At 41.4% G+C, this 13138-nt stretch overlaps 1 protein-coding gene across 1 annotated transcript in view; it reads left to right on the top strand.

Annotated features, from left to right (window-relative positions):
* The window catches only part of TENT4B (terminal nucleotidyltransferase 4B), a 46328-nt gene that overhangs the window by 1119 nt on the left and 32071 nt on the right, over positions 1-13138 (top strand).

Genomic DNA, 13138 nt, shown 5'->3' with positions numbered 1-13138 from the left:
GCGGCGCGGGCCGCCGGGGAGCGGCAGCGCAGCACCCGCCGCCCGGCCCCGCCGGTGCCCGCCGGCCGAGCGGCCTGCGGCGGGGCAGCCCCTCCTGCGCTGCGGCGCTGAGCGTCCTGCCCTCCGGGGCGAGCGGCGTCGATCTGGGCTGCGGGGCCGGCCGGGGCGGCGACTCCTCGGGGAGGGGGAAATAAACGCGTTTGGTGGCGGGGGGCTGCGCCTGCCGCGGGTTCCCGGGTGCCCGTGTGCATGCTAATGGTGCGGGCACGCCTATCCGCAGGGGACGGGAGCTCCCCGCTGGCTCTTCGGCTGTCACCGCGTGTGCACGTGGGGCGTGTTACACGCTCCCCGCCCGGTAACGCGCCTTGCTCCGCAAACGCCGGTGTTCCGCTGTCACCCTGCTGCCCGCTTTGCGTTATTATGGTTGTTTTTTTTGTGGTTGTTGAGATGTCTGATACCGTGGCTTGCTCACGCAGATGCGGCGGGGCTGGATGGGGCGCTTCCCCTCGGCTGTCGCTCAGGGTGGCTGAGCTGGGGGGGGAAGAAGGAGGACAGCAGGCTGTCGGCTGTGCAGGTCCTGCACGCCTGCCTCCCTCCGCAGCCGCTGTCAAGCACACTTCTAAAGCTTTGTGCTACGTGTGGAACGAATGGGTAGTAGGAGCTATAGCTTAAAAAAAATAATAATCTGCTGCTGTTAAAAAAAAGTGCATAGACTAGGAAATTATACGGGGAGCGTGTTTTTTAAGACCTGACAGAGAAGGGGTGCTCACATGCTGGTATCTTGCTCTCAGAAATAAGCTTGCGTGCCTGTATAGAGCATTATGGATTTCAGTATGGGATTATTAATGTTTTTCATGGATCTCCGACTGTGGAATGTGTGTGCTGATCTGAGTATTTTGTTCATGATGTTTTTTGTGTTAGCTTAGGCGTCATCGGTTGGCGTTGCACGAGCCCACAGAGATCGAGGGCAGGCAAGCGTGTATCTTCTGTTTACTTGAAAACTGTTCTGAGCCCTCCCTTCCCCCTTTTTTTAAACAGGGGGATGGCTTTGATATGGGTGATGCCCTGGATAAAAGCCATTTGGTAACTTGTGTGGCTTTTTTTTTTTTTTAAAGTTCATGCTTTTCAAAATACAACCTTTGCCTTGACCCATAGCATACACCTCCTTTCTGCAGCAAGAGCACATTGACGTGTATTTGACTTGTTAAGTATGGATTTCTGGTGTGGTGTATGCAGGTGTAATACCCTTTCCAATCCTGTTCCTTTACAAACAAGTTTGGCTTGGTTCCAGGGTTCAGATGGCAGAGGTGTATGGTGACAGTCGAAGGCCCAGAAGAGCTTGTTTTAGAATCAGTAATGATTTGGGTGCGTCACTTTTTGTGTGCCCCACTTGTACCTAAGCGTCCTTCAGCCCCCTCCCACTGGAAAGCATTGAACTCTTTGCCTTCCGAAATCACTGTTCTGTAAGATTTGTCAAAATTACTATTCAAATTTGCTGGTCGCTTTGGAAGACAAACTCTTACCACTTCTTGTTCCCTATTTTCTTGCCAGCTCCAACGTTACCTTTACTGCTGGGGTTATAATAATTCATAAAATGACACTGCAGAAGTGTGCTATTTTAAGTTCTGTAGCCACTATAGATTGGAACCTTCCATAACTTTCTTCACACGACTTAAAAGTAATGTGTGCAAAACGTACCAAGTACTGAATTTTTCGAAGTTAGTTTTTGGACTCTGTTTATCTTCTAGCTTGTCACTTATTTACTTGAAGGTTGAGGAACATTTTTAGAAGTGTCTTTCTCTCTCTCTGTCTTGTAAATCCATAAACCTTTTCCTTGTATTGAAGATACGGGGGGGGGGGAGGGGTGAGCTTCAGCAAGAGATTAATAATAATAATAACAACAACAACAACTGTACCAAAGTATTCAAGGTGTTCCCTGTTGCTAGAGTAGAATTTTTGAATCAGTTTCAAACTCCCAAGTGGACGCACATTGTGGACTTTTTTTTTTTTTTTTTATTAGAATCAAAAAGTACTCAAATACGTTGATCTACATTTGGCTTGACTGTCTGGTTTGTGGCATGAAGCTCAGGTTCTGCTTTAGCTCTTTCCTTTGTTCAAAGCAGAGTAAGGTAGAGTGTCTCTAAGATACACCCCTACGTTGCTTTTCCTAAATAACAGAAGTGCGTGTTGTTTGCTTCTAAAAAGCTATTTATTGCAAAGGTATTGAGAGGCTAACAAATCTTGAATGAAAAATTGCGAAAACAATTTCTAAAAGGAGCTGGAAGCCTCTTAGGAAAGCATAGAAAATGGTTAGGTCTTGTGAAGGTTGTGGTGTGACCAACTGGCTGCTGGCAAGGCTGCGTGACCCCTCCTGTGTAACTGCCTGTGGTGTGCACTGAGGTGCTGCCATCGCTCCTGCATACAAGTTTCTTTCTAATAACTGTCAGTTGTAAGGCATCTGTCTCGGGTCTTGAGAAGCTGGCCAGTAATGGTGGATAGAGAGGTTTGTAACCTAGCAAATGAGGTTGTTGCTAAGGTAAATATTTTAAAGTAATTATTTCCAAGATTAATTCCCAAATTTGTGTTGACTAGTTCTAACAGTTATTGGGGAAAAAAAGATACCTGCAGTTCTATTAACAGCATTATTTGTGTGTTAACAGGTAACTTTTTCTTCCCTAATTGTTTCAGTGCGAACTGTGAAAAAATAGTAAAGGCTCTCAATGCTTTTCCCTATATACCATCCTGTAATTTTGTTCAGTTAATCACTTCAAATTTTGAGTCTTTTGAATAAGACGGTGTTGTGGAACACTCCCATTTTCAGAAAGATTAGGCCTGACTTGCTGGCAAACACAGTTGAAAGCTGACATGTGGCATTCATATTTCCAATGCAAGGATGTCACTTAAGTCTATGGCTGTGCAAAACTAGCTCTGAATACACAGTTATATTGATCAGCTGTCTGGAAAAACAGTCCAATAGATTGTAGCTAGTTGGACAGTTTATGTAAACACATAACAGCGTGTAACTAGCTGTCTAAAGATTTAGGTAAGGTAAACGTGTTGAAATAGTAGAGATTTTGGTTAAAAGCTAAGTATCTGTTCAGTCAAATATTTGAGTGTTTTCAGGTTTTTTATTTTTATTGAGAAACATACTTTCTTAGTTGATGCTATTTACACATATAAAAAGATAACGACATAATTAAAAAATAACCTACAACAGTGTTGTTTTTGATTTCAAGGTAAATTTCTTAGAAAGTATGCACAATGTTTGCTAACATTCACCAGTGCTGAAATACTGACATTCAACAAGTGGCCAGTTTTTACTCCCCCAGAGTTAATGGTGCTATTGTATACATTATATTCTGGCCTATCTTTAATATTTTCCCTTATTCTGAGTTTTCAGACTCGCAGTTTTATGTAATGTTTGTATTAGAAGTTGTATTAGGTGTTTGCATTACAGGTACTCTACTTTGTTCTGGCACTCTTAACTTTGTGACTTCTGAAGTATCACTGTATATATATTGTCTAGCGCTGCCTGCAAGTTGCTTTGCACCAGTTGGATTCAGCTTGCATATCTTACATCCTCTGGGGACTTTGTCAACAGACAGTAGTGCTAAAAAGAACAGATAACACAGAAGATGAATAAAAAGTTTTACAGTATTTGTGTGATGCTACTGTTGACTCAAAACATGACATACCTTTAAAGAGTTTAATTGGATTTGCCTTGATAGGGTACTTGGTAGCAAAACTCGAGGCTGTAGAAGGATGTGTGGGTTGGGGTTTTGAAGGGAATTCTCTGTGTGTGTGTTTGTGTCCCAAGGGCAGCGGTAAATAATGTGAGTATCACAGTTAAAAAGGAAGAAAAAGTATTTGGAATACTGAAATGGCCGTTTTACAGCTTTTGGTGAGTTTAGATTGAGCCTAGCTAAAAGGTGACACAAGAAGAACTGCTTAAGCCAGAAGCCTAAAGTGTAACATAACCCAAAAATAAAGACTTGCACGTAAGTTTGGCCTGTCTTCTTGTAGGTTTCTATGATTCTTGTGCCAAAGGAAAGAGTCCAGTTCATATGCACTTCCCAGGTAGGACATGTGGATTTTGGGACTCTGTAGGGAGGTGGTTAGTTTTCAGAAAAATCTGCAGCCAAAGGCAAGGACCCAATTATGTGTGACTTTAAGCAGGAAAAGCTGTCATTTGTACTCCTGATGAGGAACCTGGGTTAAATACAAAACACTGAATTTTTAAATATTGAATATACACTGTTTTGAAGTACTGATGGAAACTTTGCCATGAAAGGGAGAGAATCCTCTGACCCCCAGAGGAGGGGTGCGCACATGGACATGCACACACTTGCAGGCTGCTGAATTGGTTGGCACAGAATTGAGCAGGCTTCAGCTTATTTGATTTAAGGGTTCCCAGCATGTTGCCCAGGATTACAGAGGATACCATGAAATAAAATCATAACTACTTTAGGAAGAAAATAGCTTAAAGCCATACGCCTTTGCTACAGGAATTCTATTACGTTTTTTTTCACGTGAAGTTTGTCAGCTTCTGAGGTCTTTTAATCTCTTTTTTAAAAGAAGCTAAGTGCATTAAGGCGGGTGCAAGCTCGTTCTCTGCAGGCTTTGAACTCGCCAGAGGACATGTAGCTACAGTAATGCAGCTGTCTGCCTGAGATAACTTACCCTGTGTCTCTTTAGCTCTTAATTGCTCAGGCCCTTGCATGGTGTCAGCCACAGTAGCATGATTTCTATGTGGGTTGGAGCATGAACAGAAAGAGCTGAGTGTAGTGTGAGCAGAGCAAGTATGTGTACCTGCAGCAAAACATGTAGCCGGACTGAGTGCCTAACTGGGGGAAATCTGATAAAATCCTAATCAATTGTGTTGTTTTTCATCATGTACTCTGAAGTGTGTAAATCAAATGCATGGGTGGCGCTTGATTTGCTGTTGCATTACTCCATACATACAAATGTTTCACATAAGTGAAACAAGCACTTTTGTGCACAGACTTCCGATTTCTGGTGAAACAACGAGGTGTGCACGTGCCTTCTTAACTTATCTTCTGTTAGAGTAGTTGCATGCGTTTTGGATTTAGTGAAGACATGTACATTGAAACATAGGTTGCAGTTGAATTCACTATGTACGTCGTGTAAAAATGAATTATTCAGGAAAAATCCATAGACACAAATCTTCTTGCTTCCTGAAAAAACCTCTTAAAACAGTACTCTCTCCTCACTCTGTAGCTGCATATGTAAGCTGTAAGGTAGAAGTGCAAGGATGTGACTCGAGTGCAAATCCTTTTCTTGTATCCGTCTGATAAGATCCACTGTCGCTCTCTGTCTCGTCCTGAGTCATGCCACAGCACAGTTCTGGCAGTACCCTTGTGACAGCTTGTGCAGCTCTTGAAGGCGGTCATCTGGGTTTTATGGAAGTGAAATCAGATATTTCTCCACAGCCTCCTGTAGTAAGAAATCACTTCTTTTGGAGGGGTTGGGAGAGAAAAACAAGTTTACTAGGGATGAAGATGTTGGACTGAAGGCAGCTTGAGGAAATCCTTAGGAAATATACTGTAGATATTATATAACAGTATTGTTGGAGCTTGCAGAATTTTGGAATGGTGCCAACATTTCAGCATGTTACGTATAAGCAATTTAAGGAGGTCTTCAGAGGCCTGCTGGTTTCTACACGTGCAAGGAAACAGCATGTGAATATATTCTTGTGAACTGTTTTATTTTCTCCAGTTCTTATCTTCTGTTTGGGACTTGGACACCTATTTACCTTGGAGTGGCTATATAAGGAACAGAATTTTGGCAGACTTTTTTTGGTAGATAGAGATGTCTATATTAAGTAATCGGAAGAGTATGTCATTCCCTCTTGTGTGCTTGCCGATTCCCAAGAGCTGATATATGCTTTCTGTAGCAGTATGCATTTGAAAAAAGAGGATCTCCTCACCCTGAATCTTTATTACTATTGTATTAAACCATGTTGGGGTTGTAGCTCTTATTTTTTAATTGGCAAACTGTTAGTATAAGGTCAATTTTAGGAAGCCTGAGATCATGTTGTGGGTCCTAGGGAACACCTAGATGGAGACCCATATCATGAAAGCATATTGTTGCTTTTTTCTCTCCTTCAATTTGTTTTTTAACTGTCTTGCTGTTATACTTTGTTCCTGGGCACTTTCTTTTCACTTATTTGAAATTGGAGTATGAGGTCTGTTTTTTACTTTGGCAATTTGCAAAACTTTGAAGTGTGGTTTTGAGAAGTTGTGTACATAACCTTACTATCAAAATAGGCAATAATATAAATACTTCATATTTCTTTTTATTGACCTCATTATATGGTGATTCAGAATATATCGCTGAGTATGGGGTATGTGCTCCCAAAATAATGTATATGCCAAAATTTAAGAGGTGACTGTTGCTTCAAAGTTTTTTTTTTTATGTTGCATGTGATGTAAAACAGAGGTTCCGACGCTGTCTTTGCTGGATGTCAGAACCGACAACAGTAGCAGAAAGCAGTCTAGAGCCAGCTTAGGTGTTGTGTTGAAAGGTGTGTGCGCTGGTAGTGATATAGCAACATAACCAGTGAAAATCTTGCATAATACGTATTATAAGAAATTAAATACTATTGCTGTTCTTAGTGAGCAGTTGTCATGCTAATTCATTATTTGAACATGCTGGGATTTCTTAAATTAAAAGCATTCATTTTTTTTAATTATCTTTTTGGATGAACTGCCGAAGAGCGCTCAAGATGTCTGTCATATTTGAATGTTGCTTTCTGTCCCTTTGCCTAGAAATTGGGGATAAAGAAAATATTCCCGTAAGCAAGAAAAAGAGAGGAAAACTAGTGAACTGGATGCATGCTTCAGATATTTTTCCTAGGCTGCAAATAGCTTTACAGAAAGAGCAATTTGAACTTTAACGATTTTCTAACTTCAACCTACAATAGATAACACTGCAGGAATTTTCTCCAGGAATACTATGAACTTATGATGTCAAAGGAAGAGATAGATGTGGATCGAGGCAGCAGAACTCTTGTTCGTAAGTTTGTACAAAACCCCCTCTCCTACAGATCTCTAGAGCCTGTTGAAATCTTTTTAATAACTTTGTATTGGTGATACTCATGTGTTGTATCGTAGTCGTGCAATTAGTGTATTAGTATTGCTGCATTTAGTACAGGTCTTTTTGATACAAGCTGTTCCTGATGGTTATCTTTCTGACCCTTAAAGCTGTGTCACAAAATTTGTGCGAGACTTAGCAGCACAGCCCATGAGCTGATTGTGTACCATGGCCGCCTACAGGGCTGCGAAGCTCTGAGGGTAGGTCGCAGGTAGGAGGCAGCTGCTCCAGGGCAGTTCTAGCACATCAGCTCAGTGTGAGGATGAAGTGGCCGCATGACTGGGTCTGATGTCTTATGCTGGTACATCAGCAACATCTGTTAATTTTCTTCCTCCCATGGCAACAATTAAGATTATTTGGCAGCCCTCATTCCAGACCAGTCTCTCTGACAGCCTCATAACGTCCTCCATGGCATGAGAACTACATCTGAATTATTCAAAGGTGATGTGCAGCTAAAGAGGCACAGTCTTGCTACAGTTGCTTGGGGAGGCTTCATGGTGTGGAATTCTCTGTCACCATACTGTATTGTATACCTCTTGCAGGTTTTTTTTGCATTGCATTTTACAGGATTTTCACTGGAAAACAGTAGTAGAAGAGGCTCAGATAAGCAGAGGCTTGGGATCAAAGTTAGTGTGCATCTGCGCTCTTCCATCTTGTTGGCGTGATTTAGTAGGGAGAAACAGCCAACACTATATTGAAAATGTATTTAGACAGCATGGAGGAAATTGTGTTGTGATTCTACAAGTAGTAGGATATAAGAATGGGCAAATGCAAGCATTAAAGTCCTCTAGAAACTTCCAAATCAGGGAAATTAGGGTAGTAGAGGAAGAGGTGTGTAGGTGAGTAGAAACATTGGCTCATCATCTTCACTCAGTGTAGATTTATTTCCAGGTAGATTTAAGTACACACATTTAAAGCGTCTTGTGCTTTCTTACAATTAATTTGTTTATGGACCCAGTAAAATCTGAAAAAAACTTGCATTAACCTGTCATAAATATCAAGTATAGATAAGCCCTTCATATAATGTCATACTGTAATTAGAGTAAGAGTACCGCTAAAATACAGCATGCAGGAATATCTTGCTGTAGTCTGATCACTAAGGTGTTGATCTTACTGTTATGTGTCAGTGTGTAGTCTGAAGATAGCGAGTCCTTAATCAAAGCTTGTTGGCCTTGCCTGACCTCTTGATGTTGTGATTGATCTAGGCTGAGGAAATGTGATAACATTCTTCTTTTCTTAAGTTTTTGTCTCATTGTGTTAATTTTAGAGCTATTTGCTTCCTCTGTTACTTTAGGAACAGCTGATATTTTCTTATGTAGTACAAAAAGCAAAAGGTTTTTTTGTTCTGGTTTGGGTTTTTTTGTTTGTTTCATTTCAAGGGGATTGTTACAAAAAGCATGCTCCTTTATGTGTGTTACATTGCTCCCCCTTGTCCCTCAGTGAGATTTTGGCTTTAATCTAAAATAGGTATGCATGTCGTTTTTGAAAATTGTGTGAAGTTCTACTCTGGACTTGGCGTCTTGCACAATGGCTTTATCTCTTACGTATTCAGAGGTACTCCTGGTCAGCAAGTTTTTGACAACTGTCAGTTAAAGTATTGAGTTGAACATAGTGAGGTGAAGGAACTATCTTGATCTGAATAATGGTCATGATTGCAAATTACACAGTGTTGGGACAATATTGAGCCAGGCTGAAAAAACGAGGTCCTGGTAGTTCATTTTATTTAATTTTTGCTTTGTTATGTCACACTCTTCTTCAGTTGGGTGATTCAACTCACATGCTTGAGGACCTTCTATTTACTTAGCCTTCCGGTTGTGTTTTGGACTCAGTGTCTTACCCTCATTCATCCATGGGGATTTTTCCTTGTAGTAGTCATACTTGGCAGGTACTCACAGGAGAAAATTTTCACGTTGATTTTTGCCTTGAAGAGCTAGTTCATTATCTGAGGTAAGCAGCTTCTTTACATGTACCTGTGCTTCCAACATCAGGTGGAAGAGAAGTTTGCCTCATCGAGCTATTGGATTTCCTCTTACGGGCTAGTTTTTGAGATTAAGCAGAAAGGACAGTACTGTCTTGCTTTTGTTGCTGTCTTGTAATTACAACCGTTGGGGTTTTTTTGCTAAAATCTATCTAAATTTGAATTAACTAGTGACCTTCTGAAGCTGCTCATATTACAACTTGGCCAAATGTGACAGGGCATATACAGATGGTAAAAGGTAATGTTTCAACGGCAGTGAGTAGCAGTGTCAGCTCCGGGCATAACAGCACCTTGGAGCAAATGAAGAGAATAACTGTGTAATAACAAATTTCCTCTCTCATTTCTTGTATAATGTGGTATTTGCCTGTAGGCATTAAGTCACTGAACATTATATGCTGGAATAGTTCACTTCAACCTTAGCTTCTCTGAAGCGTACCTGCTTCAGGCATGCTGAAACATGTTCTTTCTAGTTACGATTGATTCAGCGGTTTGTAGAACTCACAGCAACCCTCTTACGCTTCTCTGATAGCTGGTCTCCACTGCTGCATCTTCTACTTGCTTTTTTTGGTACACTAGACACATTTGCTTAATCTTCAAATTATTATTGAAATTGTTTTGAGAGAGTGGTTTCTGTCACTGAGTTGGCTGAATCTTGAGTGGGTTTCTGAGACCTCTGCACAGCCCCTCAATTTGCTACTTTTTTTGGAAGACTGTGCCCAAATGTGTTAATGTACAACATGCAGACAGTGTGAGGAGGTGTGCCTTGCTAGGGATATCCCATCTTAGAGTGGGTTCCAGCGTTCACCTACATGATACTAGGCCTGGGTCAGATGTGAGGCTTTAACTCTCAAACCATTGGAAGTCCCTTTTTTTTAACCATGTGCTATTCTTTTGTCCTTATGTCCAAGCAGAACCCAGCAGTTGAGGTAGTTGCATTAAATCTTTTATAAGTCGTCTTTCAGCATATATTAGTGTCTCTGAATTTTAAGATTTTGGACTCAATGGAGAGTATTTCAGTGAAGTATTTTCTAGGCTTATATTGGTAGTTTTCTGACACATGTACCAGCTGAAGCTTTAGGGGAAAGAAGAAGACAAAAACTGTGATTTGATCCATAGGGTTACTCAGAGACCAGCTTCTTCAGATACTTTGAAGGATGAGACATGCAGTCATCTACATTGGCGGAGGAAGCATTTCTTCCAGTTCCTGACATCAAAGCTGTTGAGTGTGCATCTCTATCACTGGTCTAATAGAGGTGACCTCAGGAAACATTTTTCTGTGATTTGCTTAGGCATTGTCCTTTTTTGATGGTTGTTATTTGTAGCTTTCTAGCCTGGAGTGAGAAGCAGAGCAAAAGGAGACTGGTGACTCTCCAAAATACTTTGCAGGTTGAGTGCTACTGCTTCTGGCCCATGGTTTTTCTGGTACCTATGACATCCTGCCTTTCAAGTGGGAGTATCTGAGCACAAGAGAACAAACCAGAATATGAACAAATAGTTTCTAATAAATACCTTTAAGGGAGCATATTGCTGCATCATGAGTCCCAAAATGAATAGTGCGTTGTTTGATCTGAACATAGTTCACTGTGCATACCCTTACTGTAAAGATAACAAATCATCAAATTAAAAAGTTACCTGAAGTGTTCCTTGTACCTTGCCATAGTATTGTGCAATTTTCCTCCTCCTTCTTCAAAAGGCACCCACTCCAGTCACTTTTGAGCATTTGGAAGTGAGAGGGAGAACTACTTCTGGGATTTGAATTTTGCCTGGATATGACAGCAGCACATCTAAACTTGTATTAATATTGTAGCAGAGTGCCACCAAAGTGCAGTAACAAGTAATAAATGGGTGATAAGCTGGTTCTGAACATGTGCTAAACAGGTAAGTTGGGGTCACTGTCCATTTTGCTTGAAGAATATAAATTTAACATACAAACTTAAAACCTTGTGGTTTTAATAGTAATTGCTAACTTCAATTCTTTTCATAAGAAGTTCTGAATACTTCTAATATAGGAGATGCGACCAAAGTGACTTGTGGCTTACTTTCGTATTCCTTGAATGTTCTAAAACGCTGTGCAAAATTCCCTTCTCTCTCAAAAAAACCCCCCACCCAAAACTGTGAATGTTAGAAAATGTTGGAAACTGTCCAGGTGGCATACTGGCACTTCAGATTTAATTTGAAAATGTTCTTATGCTGGAGCTGAAAAGGTATTAACAAACTGCAACTATGGCTAGTTGTTGGACTTAAATTGTTTTATTAATATTATATTAATATATATTATTGTGCTGGTTTTGGCTGGGATAGAGTTAATTTTCGCCATAGTAGCTAGTGTGGGGCTATGTTTTGTATTTGTGCTGAAAACAGTGTTGATAATAACAGGGATGTTCTAGCTACTGCTGAGCAGTGCTCACACAGAGCCAAGGCCTTTTCTGCTCCTCACCCCACCCCACCAGTGAGTAGGCTGGGGGGGCACAAGGCGTTGGGAGGGGACACAGCCGGGACAGCTGACCCCGACTGACCCAAGGGATATTCCAGACCACAGGACATCACGCTCAGCATATAAAGCTGGGGGAAGAAGAAGGAAGGGAGGGAGGGATGTTTGGAGTGATTGTCTTCCCAAGTAACCCTTAGGCGTGATGGAGCCCTGCTTTCCTGGGGATGGCTCAACACCTGCCTGCCCATGGGAAGTGGTGGATGAATTCCTTGTTTTGCTTTGCTTGCGTGTGTGGCTTTTGCTTTGCCTATTAAACTGCCTTTATCTCAGCCAACGAGTTTTCTCACTTTTACCCTTCTGATTCTCTCCCCTGTCCCACTGTGAGCGAGGTGAGCGAGCGGCTGTGTGGTGCTTAGTTGCCGGCTGGGGTTAAACCACAGCTGTTATTAAGTTTGATCTAATGTCTTACTGAAGCAGAGGTGTTTAGAGTTTTATTCTATTCTTGGTTCTTCTGCCTACTTAGCAGTTGAAAAGCAGCCTTGCTGCACAGATGGACGTGAGGTGGCTTTCTGGAGTTAGCACAGTGCACTCTTGGGTGTGTGTTACTAATTTGCAGGGACAAGTGTGTAAGCAGTACCAGCTGCCAGCAGGAACTCGGGTTTTAAACTACTTTTTGACTTGGCTTTGAGATGAACAGCATAAGCCTGGGATTGTGGTAGTGTCTCTCTTCCTTCTTAGGAACTGCTGTGGGCTTGTGTGGAGTGTATGTTTGAAAGTTTAAATCAACTCTGATGGAAGGAGATGGGAGTTAATAATTACATTGCTCTCCTTCCTTTCATTTAACTAATCTTTCAAGTCAAATAATTTATCAAGTCATAAGCAAGAAGAATATTTGCCAGGCAGAACCCTCTGTATGTGTGAAAGTAGAGGGCTTTTCTCCACTCTGTTCTGTGTCAGAAAACCCTGTTTTGAGCCCTGTGTGAGGCTTGCCTAACTTCACGTTGGGTGACCTGCTGCACACGCAACTGTTTACGTGGTCACAAAGATCTGTTGCGAGTTTTTTAGCTCCAGTCAGAGTCTTCAGATGGAGATTTTTTTTTTTCGAGCACACATTATCCATCAGAAGTGCTTGTCAGCTTGCAGGGCGTGTGTTAGTCTCGCCTCTGCCCAGATAGCACGCGGTGTCATTTATTGGCAGGTCACAGATTATTTGTTTATGTGATAATATTTACTACACTAACAAAATAGTAGCAACATACTAGTGATTTATAAAGAACCATCTTGCTAGCCTGTCTTTATGAAGACAGACAAAAAGGTGTACTAGCTGACCTGCTCTATCCCTCTGTTCTGGTTTCATAGTAACATCACTGGTGATGTTTGCAAAACTGATCTAATACACTTTTTTTTTTTTTTTTTTAAACTCCCTTCTCCTACCTGCTGTGTTGGTGCAGAAGGGGTCAGACCTACTGGCAAGCATTGCAGGGGTTTGCTGGCTATAGCTTTTGTTACAATCCCAACTCAAACCCAAACATTACTGGGAAAGCTAATATAAATTGAACTACTACTGATACTGACAGTTACTTTTACTTCTTGTTAAGCTCTTGTTTAAAAAAACT

The sequence above is a fragment of the Accipiter gentilis genome, chromosome 7 (genome assembly GCF_929443795.1).
Source record: "Accipiter gentilis chromosome 7, bAccGen1.1, whole genome shotgun sequence".
Taxonomy (NCBI): domain Eukaryota; kingdom Metazoa; phylum Chordata; class Aves; order Accipitriformes; family Accipitridae; genus Astur; species Astur gentilis.
The sequence above is the reverse complement of the archived record's forward strand: the minus strand, read 5'-3'. Positions and strand labels throughout refer to the sequence as shown.